This window comes from Triticum dicoccoides, chromosome 6A (assembly GCF_002162155.2).
Source record: "Triticum dicoccoides isolate Atlit2015 ecotype Zavitan chromosome 6A, WEW_v2.0, whole genome shotgun sequence".
In the NCBI taxonomy this organism is placed as follows: domain Eukaryota; kingdom Viridiplantae; phylum Streptophyta; class Magnoliopsida; order Poales; family Poaceae; genus Triticum; species Triticum dicoccoides.
In genome coordinates, this window is record NC_041390.1 from 446,887,221 (window position 1) to 446,906,056 (window position 18,836).

Below are 18,836 nucleotides of genomic sequence, written 5' to 3' on the forward strand. Positions count from 1 at the left end.
CATCAAAATAAGCAAACAACACATGAAAAACAGAATCTGTCTAAAACAGGATAGTATGTAGTAATCTGAAGGTTTAGTAAACTTCTGTAACTCCAAAAATTATGAAATAAATTTGAAAATTTGAAAAATTTATTCACAAGTAATGTGCAAAAAGTTTTAGACCCATTTGATGTTCCAGTAAAAATAATGTAAAATCACGCGCTACAGCAAAAGTTTCTATTTTTTGTTCTGCACATAGTAAACAAGCAATCTAATCATCCTAAAACCAAAGCTTGGCACATTCTTTTTATAATACAATGGATATATATAAATGGATAATTATTTACAGAGAAATTCCATGAAAAATTCTACATTGTTTCCGTGAGCATGAACACGAGTGCTCAAGGTTGACCCTCACTTCTTCAATGCATAACTTTCCAATCACTTCTCTTTTTGAAAAACTTTTTAGGCATGAGAGGCAAGTAATTTTTTTTGTACTTTCATTCTTTTAAATTTATTTGTATGTTTCACTCACAACTAAACAGGAACAAAAAGTAAAAACAAAATCTACTTAGTGAAGAAAGCAAACAAGCATACACGAGAATATCAACCCCACGCTATTGCTCCCCGGCAACGGCGCCAGAAAAGAGCTTGATAATCCCCAAGTGCAAGGAATCATCGTAGCAATTTCCAAAGGTGGAAGTGATAAGTATCGAGTGTCGAACCCACAAGGAGCTAAAGGTAAGATTAATATTCTCTCAAGCCCTATCTTACACTGATACGACTGTACGTACACCGAACGTTTGCTTCCAACTAGCAACGAGAAATAAAACTATGATGTGGGTATGAAGAGGATAACTTTGTATGATATTGGAGAGCTAAAATATAAAAGTAGGTGTTGTTATCATAAAGTTAGAATATATTACTAAATATCATCAATAATGAGTGTGGAATAATGGTGGATCGATGTGCGGAATTGTCCTAGGCAATTGTTAACAACACCGGTAATCACTATTGCAGTTTCATATGAGGGAGAGGCATAAGCTAACATACTTTATCTACTTGGATCATATGCACTTATGATTGGAACTCTAGCAAGCATCCGCAACTACTAAAGATCATTAAGGTAAAACCCAACCATAGCATTAAAGCATCAAGTCCTCTTTATCCCATACGCAACAACCCCCTTACTCGGGTTTGTGTTTCAGTCACTCACGCAACCCACTATAAGCGAATCATAAACGTATTGCAAAACCCTACAGCGGGAATCCCTCACGCTTGTGCGACACGGAGGGCACCATAGGACATCACCAAAGTAAAACATACAACTCATACTAGTCTAGATCATCAATCAACCCAAAGACAAAGGATAACTACTCAAAACATCGTAGGATGGCAACACATCGTTGTATCATAATATGTGGCATAAAGCACCATGTTCAAGTAGGGATTACAATAGGATGCGGGAGAGTGGACCGCGTAAAAGAGATGAGGATGGTGATGATGATGGTGATGTTGATGAAGACGCTCACCGCGGTGATGATTCCCCTCCCGATGGCACTCCGGTGCCACCGAGAGAGAGGAGGAGAGGTTCTCCCCCTTATGCTTCCTCCTCCATGGCCTCCCCCTAGATGGGGAGAGGTTCTCCCTCTGGTCCTTGGCCTTCATGGTGATGATGGCCCATCCGGGATCCTCCTCCATGACCTCCGGTGATGATGGCCCCCTCCGGCAGGGTGCCAGAGAGGTCCTAGATTGGTTTTCGGTGGCTACGGAGGTTTCTGGCGGCGAAACTCCTGATCTACATTAATTTTCCGAGGGTTCTATATTTATAGGAATTTTTGGCGTCGGTCTGACGTCAAGGAGGTGCCCGAGGCGTCCACGAGGCAGGCCCACGCGCTTGGGGGTGGGTGCGCCCCCACCCTCGTGGACGCCCCGGGACTCTCCTGGCCCATCTTTTTTAGTCCGGGGTCTTCTTTTGGTCCATAAAAAATTGTCAAAAATTGGCACGTCAATTGGACTCCGTTTGATATTCCTTTTCCGTAAAACTCAAAAACAAGGAAAAAATAGAAACTGGCACTGGGCACTAGGTTAATAGTTTAGTCCCAAAAATCATATAAAACAGCATATAAATGCACATACAACATCCAAGGTTGATAATATAATAGCATGAATACTTCATAAATTATAGATACGTTGGAGACGTATCAGTCCTATATCCCAGCTGAGGTGTATGCTCTAAGTTTCAATGTTTATATTTCTCATATCATGCATATGGTGTCTTGCATTGCTTAGTTTAGACATCATATGCACAATATTGAATTCCATCTGCTTAGTTTAGAGATCATACATGTGAGTGCCAGCTGCTTAGTATATGAATCAATTATGTTAATTATATCATGTCATCCTGTATACTTAGACAACATTTATGTGAATTATTTCATCCCAACCTATTTTAGAAAGACATCATACAGTTTTTTCATGTCATCATATTTAGATACTCATCATATGTTGAATTATGCCATTATATCTTGTTATGTTATCCATCATATATCTGAAACTATGTCATGCTATCCTGTTTAGTTAGGCATCATATATGTGAAATTGTGTCATGCTGTCCTCTTTGCTTAGACAACATATATGTGAATTACCACATCTGTCTATCATACAATGTCTATATGTTCAATTTGTTTTGTTGTTTATCAGCCATTTGAATTGGAGGGGGTGATAGCAGTATCTAAGGGAGCAAAAACCCGTTCTTCACAAAAGACAGTGCTACCCGTCGATGCAGATAGAACCATGGTCGGACTAGCCCACAAACTTGCCCCACCACACATAATCGAGACTCTTCTAGATTACACACTTAGACCGTTGGGAAGAGAACCAGCTACAACCCATCTAACCCCAACCCCAGCGGATAGTAACCCACTTCTAGTTGACAAAGCACCATCTCCACCATAGAGTACCCCCACATGAGCAGTTTGTAAAGCAACTGCAGTGCCCAAAGCACGAAGACCACCATAGTGAACCCAAGCTCCACGTTTAAAGTAGAAGATCAACTATTCTCAGGTCAGATTCCATAGCTATGGTCCATACTCCTTTGCTGCTGCATCACTGTATTTACTCATACCAACTACTTTCGAATATGAAGGATCCAATTGAAACTCCAATGGCGCAATAGGTATGTTTTAAACTTGTTTCTTTAACTGGATTGCTGTTCTAACTTCTTGCTCTATGTTGATTTCAGTTGCAGTTGTATAAACAGTTATGTTCTCATGTGATGCACATTACAAGTGTTGCCAAAGTTGTGTAGTTTCTCACACTTATATTCTGTCTATGCTGATGTGTCTTCAAAATATATGAGTTGAACTGTGTCTCTATCTTGATTTGGCAACATAAACTAGAATGATATGGACAATACAGTGACCATAGTACATAGATATATGTTTGTTTCATGTTGTTATCCTATCCACCTTACTACTGAACCGGTTTACCAAAATGAGTTTGGTATACTACATGCTAAACATGTGATGTGTCTGCTTGTTTCTCTTGTATATGCAAACAGAATATTGGAGAAGAGCACTGCACTATGAAATGGTAGAGAAAGTAATGCAGATAAGGTTCAAAATAGTGAGACAACCCTATTGGTCTCCAAGAAAGGTGATAAAAACGATGTTGTAGACAGTGAGAAAACCCCACAGTCCTGCGTTGATGTAGTGTTCGAGTTACTGGCCAGTACCGCTGGCACAAGCTCTTCGACCTCGCTGCCTGAATCACTTCGACTTCTTCAGTCTCAGCTACAAGCTGAAAGGCATCAGTCATTTGTGCTGCGGCAAGAAGCCGAAGGACTGAGGAAGTCCCTACAGAATTCAGATGCATACTTTCTTGTGCAACAGCAAGCGCTGGAGGATTTAAGTGCCAAACAAGAGAAAGTTAATAAGCTTGCTAAGCATCTTGCCATCATTATGGGTACCCAGGATATTGTTTCTTGAGCTCTTCTAAAGTGGTTTCAGTTCTGGACTTGTTTTGCTATGGCGTTTATTTGCATTGGTCGCCAACTTTGATGACCAGTATATGTGATATGTTGCTTTGTTCCCTATATTTGCGCTGGTAGCGAACTTTGATGCCCAGTGGATGTAATATGTGTAATATTTGTGATAGCCTAGTGTAAGTTGCTTGCTTATTTAGTTCCTTGTTTTCTTGTTTATTGTTTGCTTGTAGTCAGTGCAGTTCTTTTTCCACGGTTTGCTAGTGTCCGCAATAACCTATTTTTAAAAACTAGTCCACAATAACCATGGGCTACATATTTACTATAGTTACCGTGGGCCTCCTACGGGCCGTAGAAACAATGGGCCTTCTACGGGCCATAGAAACAATGGGCCTTCTACGGGCTGTAGCATCAATGGGCCTTCTACGTGTCGTATGATCGATAGGACAAACATGGGCCAATAACATACCGCATTATGGGCCGTAAACGGGCTGTTTGGAATCGTCCGTTCATGGGCCGACAATTACGGGCCGTCGTTAATCGGCCGTATTGGACGACGCTATGAAAACGGCCCAACGGATTAATGGGCTGCAAATGGGTCGATTGTAACCACGGGCTGAATTTGGCTCACAAGCAGAAAAGGTTTGGGCCGTAAGTAACCGAATGCTAGAAATGAGCCCAAGAATAAATGGGCCCTGAGAAGGCCAAAAGATAACACGGGTTGGAAACAGCCCAAATGAATAATGGGCCGTTAATGGGTATAAAGGGGTACACCATTCATTGCGGGCCGTCAATGGGCCAAGAGTTACAAATGGCCTCGTATGGGCCGAAAGACATCATGGGCCATACATGGGCCGGAAATTACAACAGGTTGGAATCATATTGGACGGCCCAGATGAAGCTACTGGGATTAATTCCGATAGGTCGTAACGGGCCGTGAGTTAGCGGGCGTAAATGGGCTATATAGGAATAGGCTTTCCATGGGCCGACCCGTTACCTTTTGACCAAGTCAAATAGGCCAGCCTTTTCACCGGAATGGGCCTCTGTTGGGCCGTGCCACGTGTCGACGTATCATAGGCGCCTCCTATCCAATGAATGGATGGCATCTGTCCCAACGGTGAGACAACACGTGTTTCCTCCGGCCAATGAGAATTTTACACGTGGAAAATCCTCATTGGTCCGGGATGTTAGCGGGTTATCGGATCCAAAACCGGACCCGATAGCTTAACGGCGACCCGTTACGGTGGATGCCATGTGTCAGTCACCCTTGACGAAAGCACTCTATGACGCGCGATTTATCGTCATGGAAGTGGACACTTCCATGATGATAATTTTGGTAATGTCATGGAACACTTTTATGACAGCACAAGTATGACTATCTTGATTCTGTCATAAAATCGTCATGGATGTACATGCATGACAGAAAACGTGACCTACTGTGACAAACACGTATCATCACGGAAGTGTCTTTTTTTGTAGTGATTTGTTGCCATCGCTTGGCTGCTTGCCGGCATGTCCCCAGTGCAGATGGGCTCATCAGTTGAAATCCTTGCCGATGAGTTGTTCTCTGGAATGGTGGAGGTCAAAGGCGTCAGCAAAGGATCAAAATCTTGGCACTCTTTGTAGCGACCAGACCTCAAACAGTCTGATCTCTATGATCCGGTGTCATCCCTGGATCAGTAATGCTGACACCACACAGTACTCGGAGGATTTATAACAGAGTTGCAATCACACACTTATTACATTGAGTGTCTCAAGAGAGAACTTATTACAATAAATATGGCTTAAGGCCATCTAATAACGATAACAGCTGAAGGCTTGGAAGATAAGTGAGTCCATCAACTCCAACGGCATCACTGAGTATAGAACCACGACCTAAAAACTCCTTAATCGTCGTCTGAAAAGTCTGCAACATTAACGTTGCAGCCCGAAACGGGTCAGCACATGGAATATGCTGGCAAGGTAACACATAGAGAGTAATGGAATGAAACAGCTATACTATATGCATATTTGGCTGGTGGAAAGCTCTATGGTTACGGTTTTGCGTAAAGCCAGTTTTTCCCTACTACAAAGGAATAAATTTATTTAACTATCATGGTAGTTGTTAAACATTGAGAATGGTTGACAGCATTCTCAATCCCAATTAAGCATCATCATTACAAAACCCAACAAAATTAGTTTGGAGTAACATGTTGAGATTCACATGATAATCCAGGTACTAGATACTCAAGATTTCCATAACCGGGGACACGGCTAATCATGATTAGTTTATTACACTCTGTAGAGGTTTGCGCACTTTTCCCCACAAGACTCGGTCGCCTCCGTTTGGTTTCTCGCACTACATGGTGTTTGAGAAGATGGATGACCGAGACATAGTCTTTCAGAAGCGCTAGCACCTTACGATGGATAGACTGTTACACCTACTTTCCCCTACATCTGCTAGTCTACCCTGTAAGAGTTCGCACGACTTAATCAACTATGCTAGAGCCCATAATAGCTTGTGGCTGCACACGGAAGTTTCTAATATGAATAATCTTATGATCCCTTCGAGCCTGGGTGGCGGTCCATAAAAAAACAGGCAATCCTGGTCTACCCAGGTGCCTAGACAGGCAATCCTGGAATAACCAGGTGCCTCAATCCACCCAGATGTGTGTTTAAGTTGCCACCTTAAGTAAACCATTAATTAACAATCTCACATCTGTCATGAATACTCTCAAAACCCCATCCACGTCTACTAGCATAGCATAGCATAATGGCAAACGTAGAAGTAACTCCCAAAGGTTTGATAATATAACAGGTAATAGGTACTACCTCAACTACTTCCCATCCCACAATTTAATTAGATCCTAATCATGCAATGTGTGAGGATTGATCTAATGCAATAAACTGGGTAGTAGAAAAGGTATGATCAAAGTGTTACTTGCCTTGCTGATGATCCGCGAAACCTAGAGATTCGAAGTAACAGGCGGCGCACTCCGGGTATTCTATCACAGACAAACAAACAAGCATACAATAAGTACTCATCTAATGCACAGGTAAAATTCAAATAAGAGATCTAACCAGAAAGTTCAACTTAAGAACTCCGGTTTGCAAAAAGAATCAAATCAAACGAAGCAACGAAAGTCAAACGGGGAAAGAAAACAACTTTGTTCTACTAATCTGGATCTAAGGCAATTTTCACAGTAGCAAAAACTTGTTTAAGTTGGTTAAACAGATAGAGGGTTTCGAGACGAAACTCCAGGCGCTTGAATCGCCTGATTCCGATAAACGAGCGAAAAGTTATACTAAAACGAAAATCGGATCAGAAATCGCGATCAGAAAAATCACGGATTTAATCCGAGAAAAAGAAAAACGACGAACGTTCGCTAGAACGAATGAATGGAGGAACGCTCGCTAATTAAATAAATCGGAAAAACCGATCTATTAAAAAAACCGAAACTAAAAAAACCGATGAAAACCGACGGAAAAACCAAACGGTTTTTCAAAAAAAACGGCGACGCGGATTTCGAGGTGAGGCGAACCTCGGGCGGTGGGTCGGCGGCGGCGGCGTCCGGCTCCGGCGACGGTGCGGCGGGCGGCGGCGGTGGCAGCGGCGGCGGCGCGGCGGGGCGGCGACGGCGACAGCGGCGGCGGCGCGAGCGGGCGGCGGCGGCGGCTCGGGCGGGGCTGGGGCTAGGGTTTCGGCCCGGGGGTGGGCCGGCTTATAAAGGCTAGTAGGGCCGGATTCCTAGTCGGACACGGCCCGTAGGTCGGTGCGATTTTTTTAAAATAATTACGCGCAGAAGAAAAATAAAAAGAAATACTAAACGGACTCCAAAAATCCCGAAATAAATTTTCCCGGGCTTCTAAAATCAAGCCGCACAGGGTGAACATTTATTTGGGGCCTAAATGCAATTTCGAAAAACGCACATTTTTCCCAAATTCAAATAAAATAACGAAAAACTACGAAATAAAATCTTATTTGATTTTATTATTAGATCCTCAATATTTCTTTATTTTGGGAAAGTCATTTTATTCCCTCTCTCAAATTTTGTAATAGAAATAATTGATGATAAAATAATTTAAATCAAATGATCCTATTCTCAAAATTTGAGAAAACTCAAATATGAAAATAAAGAATTTCCCAACTCTCTCCGTGGGTCCTTGAGTTGCGTAGAAATTTCTAGGATCAAACCAAAGGCAAAATAAAATATGATATGCAATGATGATCTAAGGTATAACATTCCAAATTGAAAATTTGGGATGTTACAAACCTACCCCCCTTAAGATGAATCTTGCCCTCGAGATTCGGGTTGGCTAGAAAATAGGTGAGGGTGGTCATTGAGCAATTCTTCCTCTCGTTCCCAGGTGGCTTCATCCTCCGTGTGGTGGCTCCACTGAACTTTGCAAAACTTGATAACCTTGCTGCGAGTGACTCGGCTGGCAAACTCGAGAATCTTAATTGGTTTCTCCTCATAGGTCAAATCGTTATCCAACTGAATTTCTTCCAATGGCACTGTGCCTCTCAAGGGTATGTCAGCCATCTCCGCGTGGCACTTCTTCAACTGAGAAACGTGGAACACATCATGAACTCCTGACAATCCTTCGGGCAATTCCAACTTGTAGGACACTTCTCCCATACACTCCAAAACTCGATATGGTCCTACAAATCGTGGCACTAACTTTCCTTTAACTCCAAAACGCTTTGTTCCCCGAAGTGGTGATACTCGAAGATAAGCTCTATCTCCGACTTCATAAACTGTCTCCTTGCGTTTAGAATCTGCATAACTCTTCTGCCTGGACTGGGCTATGTTGAGCCTATCGCGAATCAATTTCACCTTCTGTTCAGACTCCTTAATCAAGTCAGGTCCAAACAACTGGCGGTCTCCAACTTCATCCCATGACAACGGTGTCCTCCACCTCCTTCCGTACAAGGATTCGAAAGGGGCCATCTTTAAACTGGTTTGGTAACTGTTGTTGTAAGAGAATTCCGCATATGGCAAATTGTCGTCCCAACTAGATCCATAATCTAGCGCACAAGCTCTCAGCATATCCTCCAAAATTTGGTTGACTCTCTCGGTCTGTCCATCTGTCTGTGGATGAAAAGTTGTACTAAATTCTAGCCTGGTACCCAAAATTTCGTGCAACTGCTTCCAGAACTTTGAGGTAAACTGGGTTCCTCTATCTGATATGATACTCCTCGGAACTCCATGCAGACATACGATCCTGGTCATGTATATCTTTGACAACTTAGCACTGGTGTAAGTGGTCTTTACCGGGATGAAATGAGCTACTTTCGTCAACCGATCAACTACAACCCAAATCGAGTCATAGCCTGAACAAGTCCTGGGTAATCCCGTGATAAAAGCCATGCCTAACTTATCCCACTTCCATTCGGGTATCGGCAATGGTTGTAACAATCCTGCTGGCTTCTGATGCTCTGCCTTTACTCTGTGACACACATCACAAACTTCTACATACTCCGCAATATCCTTCTTCATTCCGGTCCACCAGAAAATATCCTTCAAATCCAAATACATTTTGGTATTTCCAGGGTGAATCAAATATGGTGAGTCGTGTGCCTCTTGCAGAATTAGCTTCCTAATCTTCGGGTCATTGGGCACATAAACACGGTCTTCAAACCATAGGGTGTCGTGCTCATCCTCACGAAATCCTTTAGCCTTTCCTTCGCTTATTTTCTCCTTTATAGTGGCAATCTCCTTGTTAGTCTTCTGAGCTTCTCTGATTCTACCCATCAAAGTTGACTGAATCTCCAATGCTGCTACATAGCCTCTCGGAACTATTTCCAAACATAGATCACGAAGATTTTCTGCTAACTCCATTGGTATTTCTCCCGTCATTAGTGTATTGACATGGCTCTTACGGCTCAGTGCGTCAGCTACTACATTAGCCTTTCCGGGATGGTAATGCAATCTCATATCATAATCCTTGATGAGCTCCAACCATCTCCTTTGTCTGAGGTTTAACTCCTTCTGTGTGAAGATGTATTTCAAACTCTTATGATCCGTGTACACCTCACAATGGTTTCCAATGAGGAAATGTCTCCATGTTTTCAATGCATGCACTACGGCTGCTAACTCCAAATCATGCGTAGCATAATTCAACTCATGAGGCTTAAGCTGTCTTGAGGCATATGAAACAACTCTCCCTTCCTGCATAAGCACTGCTCCAAGTCCTCGACGTGAAGCGTCGCAATACACCTCATAGTCCTTGGTCTGATCTGGCAAAATCAACACTGGTGAAGTAACCAAGCATTTCTTCAACTCCTGGAAACTAGCCTCACATTCCTCGGTCCATTTGAACTTGGTATCCTTCTTTAATAACTCCGTCATAGGCTTCGCAATCTTTGAGAAATTCTCAATAAATCTCCGGTAGTATCCTGCGAGTCCAAGAAAACTCCGTATCTCTCCAACTGTGGTTGGTGCTTCCCACTTGGTCACGGTATCAACTTTAGTGGGATCTACTGCTATACCTTCTCCGGATATAACGTGTCTGAGGAATCCTACTTCCTTCAACCAAAACTCACATTTGCTGAACTTGGCATACAACTGATGTTCTCTGAGCTTCTCAAGTACCAATCGCAAATGTTCCTTATGCCCCTCTTCATTCTTCGAGTAAACCAGGATATCATCGATGAACACCACGACAAACTTATCCAAGAACTCCATAAACACTTTGTTCATCATGTTCATAAAATAGGCAGGTGCGTTAGTCAGACCAAATGACATAATGGTATACTCGTACAGCCCATATCTGGTGGTAAAAGCTGTCTTAGGAATATCCTGTTCTCGAATCTTCAACTGGTGGTATCCTGATCACAGATCGATCTTGGAAAATACCTTAGCTCCTTGCAATCGATCAAACAGATCATTGATCATGGGTAGTGGGTACTTGTTCTTGATGGTTACTTCATTCAATCCTCGATAATCAACAACCATCCTTAACGATCCATCCTTCTTCTCCACTAGAAGTACTGGCGATCCCCAAGGCGAACAACTTGGGCGAATATATCCCTTATCCAGTAACTCCTTAATCTGCTTCTTAATTTCCACCAAATCCTTTGCAGGCATCATGTATGGTCTCTTAGATATTGGCCCTGTGCCTGGCAATAGCTCAATCAAAAACTCAATATCTCTATACGGTGGCATGCCTGGCAACTCTCTGGAAATACTTCAGGGAAATCCCTTACCGCTGGTACTTCCTCCTGCACAACTCCTGTTAAACAATTTACTTGTGTCCCTTTTGGCACATGTCGGGATACATACTTGATCCTTCTCCCTTCTGGGGTGGTAAGCAAGATTGACATACTGGCGCAATCAATGTTTCCTTCATACATCGACAGCCAATCCATACCCAGAATTACATCCAATCCTTGTGATTCCAAAATGATCAAATCCGAGGGAAACACATGCCTACCTATACTCAATGGCACTTGAAAACATCCTTGACTGGACATATACTCCGCTCCCGGTGAGCTTACTAGCATATATGTTCTAAGAACCTTAGTGGGCAAGTTATACTTATCCACAAATCCCCTTGATATGTATGAATTCAATGCACCAGTATCAAAAAGAACGAGTGCAGTAAATGACTTAACCAAAAATTTACCGATTACGGCATCCGGCTGCTCTTCAACCTCCTCCACGTTAACGTGGTTCACCTGTCCCCTGTTGAAAGGGTCCGGCTTCCCAGAACTTCCATTGCCATTTTGGCCTTTAGGACATTCATTGGCATAATGTCCAGTCTTCTGACACTTAAAGCAAGTGACTTGGCTCAGGTCCTTGGCTGGGGTTGATGGGTTGGTGCGATTCTGGCCGTTGCTTCCTCCATTGCCATTACCATTCTTGGTGCCATTGTGATTGTGCGAGCTACCTCCTCCATGGGTATGCTGAAAATGTCCTCCCGATCTAGGGGTAAAACGTGGCTTCTGCTGAGCTCCTGAATTGTACTTCCCTTGTCCATACTTCCTCTTGCGATTCTCAATTTGCTGTTGCTTGCCTTCAATCATAAGAGCACGGTCTACCAACTCCTGGTAGTTGTTGAAGGTTGCTACCAACAACTGCATGCTCAACTCATCATTCAGTCCTTCCAGAAACTTCTCCTGCTTAGCTGCATCCGTAGCAACGTCATTTGGGGCATAACGTGCTAACTTACTAAAGTCCTCCACATACTGGCCAACTGTCCGTCCTCCCTGGCGCAAGTTGCGAAACTCACGCTTCTTCATGGCCATAGCTCCTGCTGAAACATGGGCAGTACGAAAGGCCTGCTGAAACTGGTCCCATGTGACAGTGTCGACAGGGAAAGTGGCTGTGAAATTCTCCCACCATGATGCTGCGGGTCCTTCAAGTTTATGTGCGGCAAACTTCACCTTCTCCGCATCTCTGCATCCTTCTGTGGTCAACTCTTTAGCTGTCTTGCGGAGCCAATCATCTGCTACAATCGGCTCGGTGCTACTGGAAAACACCGGCGGCTTCAGCCTAAGAAAACGGGCTAAGTGATCAACAGGTGGTGGTGGTGGTGGGTTGTTGTTGTTGTTGTTCCCCTGATTCTGATTCTGGACTAGCAACTGCATCAATGTGTTCTGCTGCTGGATCAACTGGGTGAGCTCCGGTGGAAAGGCAAATCCGGGGTCACGTCTCAGAGGCATCTGAGGGTTTAGAAAAGATGAGATGTAAGAATAGAGGGGGTCTAAAGAGAAAACACTACCCATATGCACATGAGGCAAAAGCAAACAATTCACTTCATTCAATCAAACAAGGGCATACAATCGATCTAACTATCGTAAAAGTTCTTGGACTACTGTATTTACATGGTGGACTACTACTACTGATGAGGTGGTCTACTAGAAATATTCTTCGGTTGCAGACTCCATGATATCTGCTCCGGCTTCATCAACATAGTCATCATCGCTATCATTTGGGTCCGAGTCGGTGTCGTCAATGATGATGTAGTCTTCTGGGCTAATCTCCTTGGGTTCTTCGTCTTCATCTACTCGTGTAGGGCCTCCCATAAATATTGCTAGCTTCATTGTTAGGTCGGCATTCTTAACCACTAGTACTTCTATTTCCTCTTCATAATCTTCACGTGTAGCCTTGAGTTCTTCCTCCAGTTCCTTGATTCTTGTCTTAGCCTTCTTCAGATCTATCATGTCGGCACACATCTGATTCTCCTGTCGTCGAATGTGCTGGTTTAATTCCTGGATAAAAGCTGCAATGGATCTATCCCTTCTGGTGCTAATCATCACCCAGTGCTCATCTCGGTGCCCACAAATCTCGTAGATAGTATCCTTGAGATCATTGCGGTAGACTTCTCCAATGCGTCCCATGGCGATGTGAGCTGCCATGCTCTTTCCTAGACTCCAAGTTGGTGCATTGAAAGAAAACTCTATGGGCTTAGTGACTGGCATGAACGTCCTTCCTGGAACTTGAACTTGAATCATCCAGCGCTCTTCTTCAGGTAAAGTGGCATTGTAGGTTCCTGTGAAGCTTGATACTCCTATGTTCAAGTATCTAGTGACTTCCTTCAAGTGACGTCCAAAAGGTGTATCGTCATCCGGTTGCGCGAACTTGTTCTTTGCATCCGCCATCCTAAAGAGTAGAAAAGATGAGAGGTCAGAAAAGAAGAGAATGAATAGTGATCTAGGTCTTTAGCTTAGTGGTCATGTCCTACAGTCAGTGTGTGCTCTGATACCATCTTCGTAGCGACCAGACCTCAAACAGTTTGATCTTTGTGCTCCGATGTCATCCCTGGATCAGTAATGCTGACACCACACAGTACTCAGAGGATTTATAACAGAGTTGCAATCACACACTTATTATATCGAGTGTCTCAAGAGAGAACTTATTACAATAAATATGGCTTAAGGCCATCTAATAATGATAACAGCGGAAGGCTTGGAAGATAAGTGAGTCCATCAACTCCAACGGCATCATTGAGTATAGAACCACGACCGAAAAACTCCTTAATCATCGTCTGAAAAGTCTGCAACATTAACGTTGCAGCTCGAAACAGGTCAGCACATGGAATATGCTGGCAAGGTAACACACAGAGAGTAATGGAATGAAATAGCTATACTATATGCATATTTGGCTGGGGGAAAGCTCTATGGTTACGGTTTTGCGTAAAGCCAGGTTTTCCCTACTACAAAGGAATAAATTTATTTAACTATCATGGTAGTTGTTAAACATTGAGAATGGTTGACAGCATTCTCAATCCCAATTAAGCATCATCATTACAAAACCCAACAAAATTAGTTTAGAGTAACATGTTGAGACTCACATGATAATCCAGGTACTAGATACTCAAGATGTCCATAACCGGGGACACGGCTAATCATGATTAGTTTATTACGCTCTGCAGAGGTTTGCGCACTTTTCCCCACAAGACTCGATCGCCTCCGTTTGGTTTCTCGCACTACATGGTGTTTGAGAAGACGGATGACCGAGACATAGTCTTTCAGAAGCGTTAGCACCTTACGATGGATAGACCGTTACACCTACTTTCCCCTACATCTGCTAGTCTACCCTGTAAGAGTTCGCTCGACTTAATCAACTATGCTAGAGCCCATAATAGCTTGTGGCTGCACTCGGAAGTTTCTAGTATGAACAATCTTATGATCCCTTCGAGCACAGGTAATAGGTACTACCTCAACTACTGCCCATCCGACAATTTAATTAGATCCTAATCATGCAATGTGTGAGGATTGATCTAAGGCAATAAAACTGGGTAGTAGAAAAGGTATGATCAAAGTGTTACTTGCCTTGCTGATGATCCGCGAAACCTAGAGATTCGAAGTAATAGGCGGCGCACTCCGGGTATTCTATCGCAGACAAACAAACAAGCATACAATAAGTACGCATCTAATGCATAGGTAAAAGTCAAATAAGAGATCTAACCAGAAAGTTCAACTTAAGAACTCAGGTTTGCAAAAAGAATCAAATCAAACAAAGCAACGAAAGTCAAACGGCGAAAGAAAACAACTTCGTTCTACTAATCTGGATCTAAGGCAATTTTTATAGTATCAAAAACTTGTTTAAGTTGGTTAAATAGATAGAGGGTTTCGAGACGAAACTCCAGGCGCTTGAATCGCCTGATTCCGATAAACGAGCGAATAGTTATACTAAGACGAAAATCGGATCAGAAATCGCGATCAGAAAAATCGTGGATTTAATCCGAGAAAAAGAAAAACGGCGAACGTTCGCTAGAACGAACGAACGGACGTACGCTCGCTAATTAAATAAATCGGAAAAACAGATCTATTAAAAAAACAGAAACTAAAAAAACCAACGAAAAATCGACGAAAAAACCGAACGGTTTTTCGGAAAAAAACGACGGTGCGGATTTCGAGGCGAGGTGAACCTCGGGCGGCGGGTCGGTGTCCGGCTCCGGCGACGGCGCGGCAGGCGGCGGCGCGGCGGGGCGGCGGCTGCGGCGGCGCGGCGGGGCGGCGGCGGCGCGAGCGGGCGGCGGCGGCGGCTCGGGCGGGGCTGGGGCTAGGGTTTTGGCCCGGGGGTGGGCCGGCTTATAAAGGCTAGTCGGGCCGGAGTCCTAGTCGGACACGGCCCGTAGGTCGGTGCGATTTTTTTTAAATAATTACGCGCAGAAGAAAAATAAAAAGAAATACTAAACGGACTCCAAAAATTCCAAAATAAATTTTCCCGGGCTTCTAAAATCAAGCCGCACAGGGTGAACATTTATTTGGGGCCTAAATGCAATTTTGAAAAACGCACATTTTTCCTAAATTCAAATAAAATAACGAAAAACTCCGAAATAAAATCTTATTTGATTTTATTATTAGATCCTCAATATTTATTTATTTTGGGAAAGTCACTTTATTCCCTCTCTCATATTTTTGTAATAGAAATAATTGATGATAAAATAATTTAAATCAAATGATCCTATTCTCAAAATTTGAGAAAACTCAAATATGAAAATAAAGAATTTCTCAACTCTCTCCATGGGTCCTTGAGTTGCGTAGAAATTTCTAGAATCAAACCAAAGGCAAAAAAAATATGATATGCAATGATGATCTAAGGTATAACATTCCAAATTGAAAATTTGGGATGTTACACCCTTCTTCATGGCGCTCCCCTTTTACTTCCTTGTTGGCTTCAACAATAGAAGCATCTACAGTTGTGCTTGCCAACGGATATTGGATGACAGCCTCTATCTGGGGGATGGTACCGGCAACACCAGGAAAGTTGTGCCCCGATCGACGTTCGTTGTCGGTTCACCCTCTTCGGTGGTCCTTGGCCTCTTTAGACAGCTGTCTGCCAGCAGCTCCTCATCCCTGCAAGACAAACAACAGTCAAATTAACAACAACAATAATAACAAGAAATCAAGAGTTGATGAAGAAGAATTGAAGTACTTACCCTTCTTCGAAGTCGCTGAGGTTGGAAAGATCCCAATAAACCTCATCGTCAGCACCGGAGGTTGCAGGTGTTGCTGGTGGTATTCTAGCGCGCTTGGTCCCCGAGGAGGCTGGGGGCTGAGAAGTTCCTGCTTCCTCCACGGTTGACGGAGTCGGCTATCGGGAAGATGTATGCCGAGGTGCCGCTGAGAAGCTTGGCACCGAGAAGATTGTTTCCGGGCATCTTGCTACCAGGGGACCCTAACAGTTGCCTCTGTACCGACAAGCTCGTTGCTTGCTGGCTCGGTGTGTGTCGTCTTCATCTTGGCTGCCTTCTTCGAGGCTGTAGTCCTTGTTCAAGCAGGGGGGTTGGGTGCTCTTCCTCCTCCACATGCTCCTTGGCACATTCCGCTTCACCTCCATGCTCTTCATCATGTTCTTCTTCATCCTCACGCTCTTCGGCTTGCTCCTGCTCATCAGCATCACTAGCAACGGCCTTGGAGCATGCCGCCTTCCTTAGTTCATCTGCCCTCAAGGAAATGAACTCGACCTCCTCATCCTTGGTGGGATGCATCATGTCCTTCCCCTCTCTATTCGCCATCTCAGCCAGGTTGAAGAATCACTTGTTCACTTCGGCCTCGTTGGGTGCTACCTGTGAGTTGCGTCGGGATTTCCTTGAAGAGGAGAGGATGATGCAATATAATAGATACAAGTATTTCCCTCAGCTAAGAACCAAGGTTATCAATCTAGTAGGAGAACCACGCAAGACCTCGTGAATAGCACCTACACACAAAAGAACAAATACTTGCACCCAACGCGATCAAGGGGGTTGTCATTTGTCAATCCCCTCTGTGGTTAATTGCAAGGATCAAGTATGATAATGGTAGATAGATTAACAAACACACAAAATAAAAGAATGGTAAATAAATTGATGTAATGTATTTTTGGAATTTTAATATATGATAAAGATAAACTCGGCGGCCATAGTTTTTACTAGAGGCTTCTGTATCGAACAAAAAGCATACGATGGGTGAACAAATTACTGTGGGGCAATTGATAGAAAAGCGCGTAGTTATGACATATCCAAGGCAATGATCATGTATATAGGCATCACGTCTGAGACAAGTAGACTGACTCCTGCCTGCATCTACTACTATTACTCCGCACATCGACCGTTGTCCAACATGCATCTAGAGTATTAAGTTCATAAAGAACGGAGTAATGCCTTAAGCAAGACTACATGATATAGGCAAAGTAAATCCAAGCATTATGAATAAACCCCATTGTTTTATCCTTAATGTAACAATAAAAATATGTGTATTGTTCCATTCCGTCACTAGGATATAGAGCACCGCAAGATTGAACCCATTACAAAGAACCACTCCCATTGCAAGAAAAATCAATCTAGTTGGCCAAACCAAACGGATAGATCGGAGAGAAATACAAAGTTATGATAATCATGCATATAAGAATTTAGAAAAGACTAAAATAATATTCATGGATAATCTTATCATAAACCCACAATTCATCGTATCCCAACACACACATCGCAAAAGAAGATTTCATTGAATAGATCTCCAAGAACATCAAGGAGAACATTGTATTGAAGATCAAAGAGAGAGAAGAAGCCATCTAGCTTCTAGCTATGGACCCATAGGTCTATGGTAAACTACTCACACATCATCATAAGGGCAGCAAGGCTGATGTAGAGACCCTCCACGATCGATCCCCGCTCCGACAAATTACCGGAAAAGGCCTCCAGATGGCATTTCCAAAGAACAGAAACTTGTGGGGGTGGAAAAAGTATTTTGGGTTCTCTCTGGTGTATTGGGAATATTTGGGAATTTGTAGAGGTGACCTAGGGGCGCACCTACCCCCCTAGGCCTCCAGAGCTTGTCGCTCCCTCATGACTCTTCAGGTCTTCTCCCTAGCCTTCTAGGATCCCTTCTCGTCCAGAATAAATCGTCAAAAGGTTTCGTAGCATTTGGACTCTGGTTGGTACAGATTTTCTGAAAATCCAAAGACAAGCAAGAAAACAACAACTGGCACTGGGCACTAGGTTAATAGGTTAGTCCCAAAAAATTATATATAATTGCATATGAAACATCCAAGATTGATACTATAATAGCGTGGAACAATAAAAAAAAGTTGTAGATACGTTGGAGACGTATCAAACATCCCAAGCTTATTCATAATCGTCCTCGAGTAGGTAAATGATAAAAACATAATTTTTGATTTGCAATGCTACCTAACATGTTCAACATGTAATCTTTCTTTTATGGTATGAATATTTAGATCCGAAGATTCAAAGCAATAGTCTATAATTTTACATAAAAACATCAGTACTCAGGCATATCAACAAACAATCATGCCTTTCAAAATAGCAATGCTAAAGAAAGCTATCCCTACAAAATCATATAGCCTTGTCATGCTCCATCTTGTTAACACAAAGTATTTATCATGCACAACCCCGATGATAAACCAAGCAATTGATTCATACTTTTTAACGTGCTTCAGCTTTT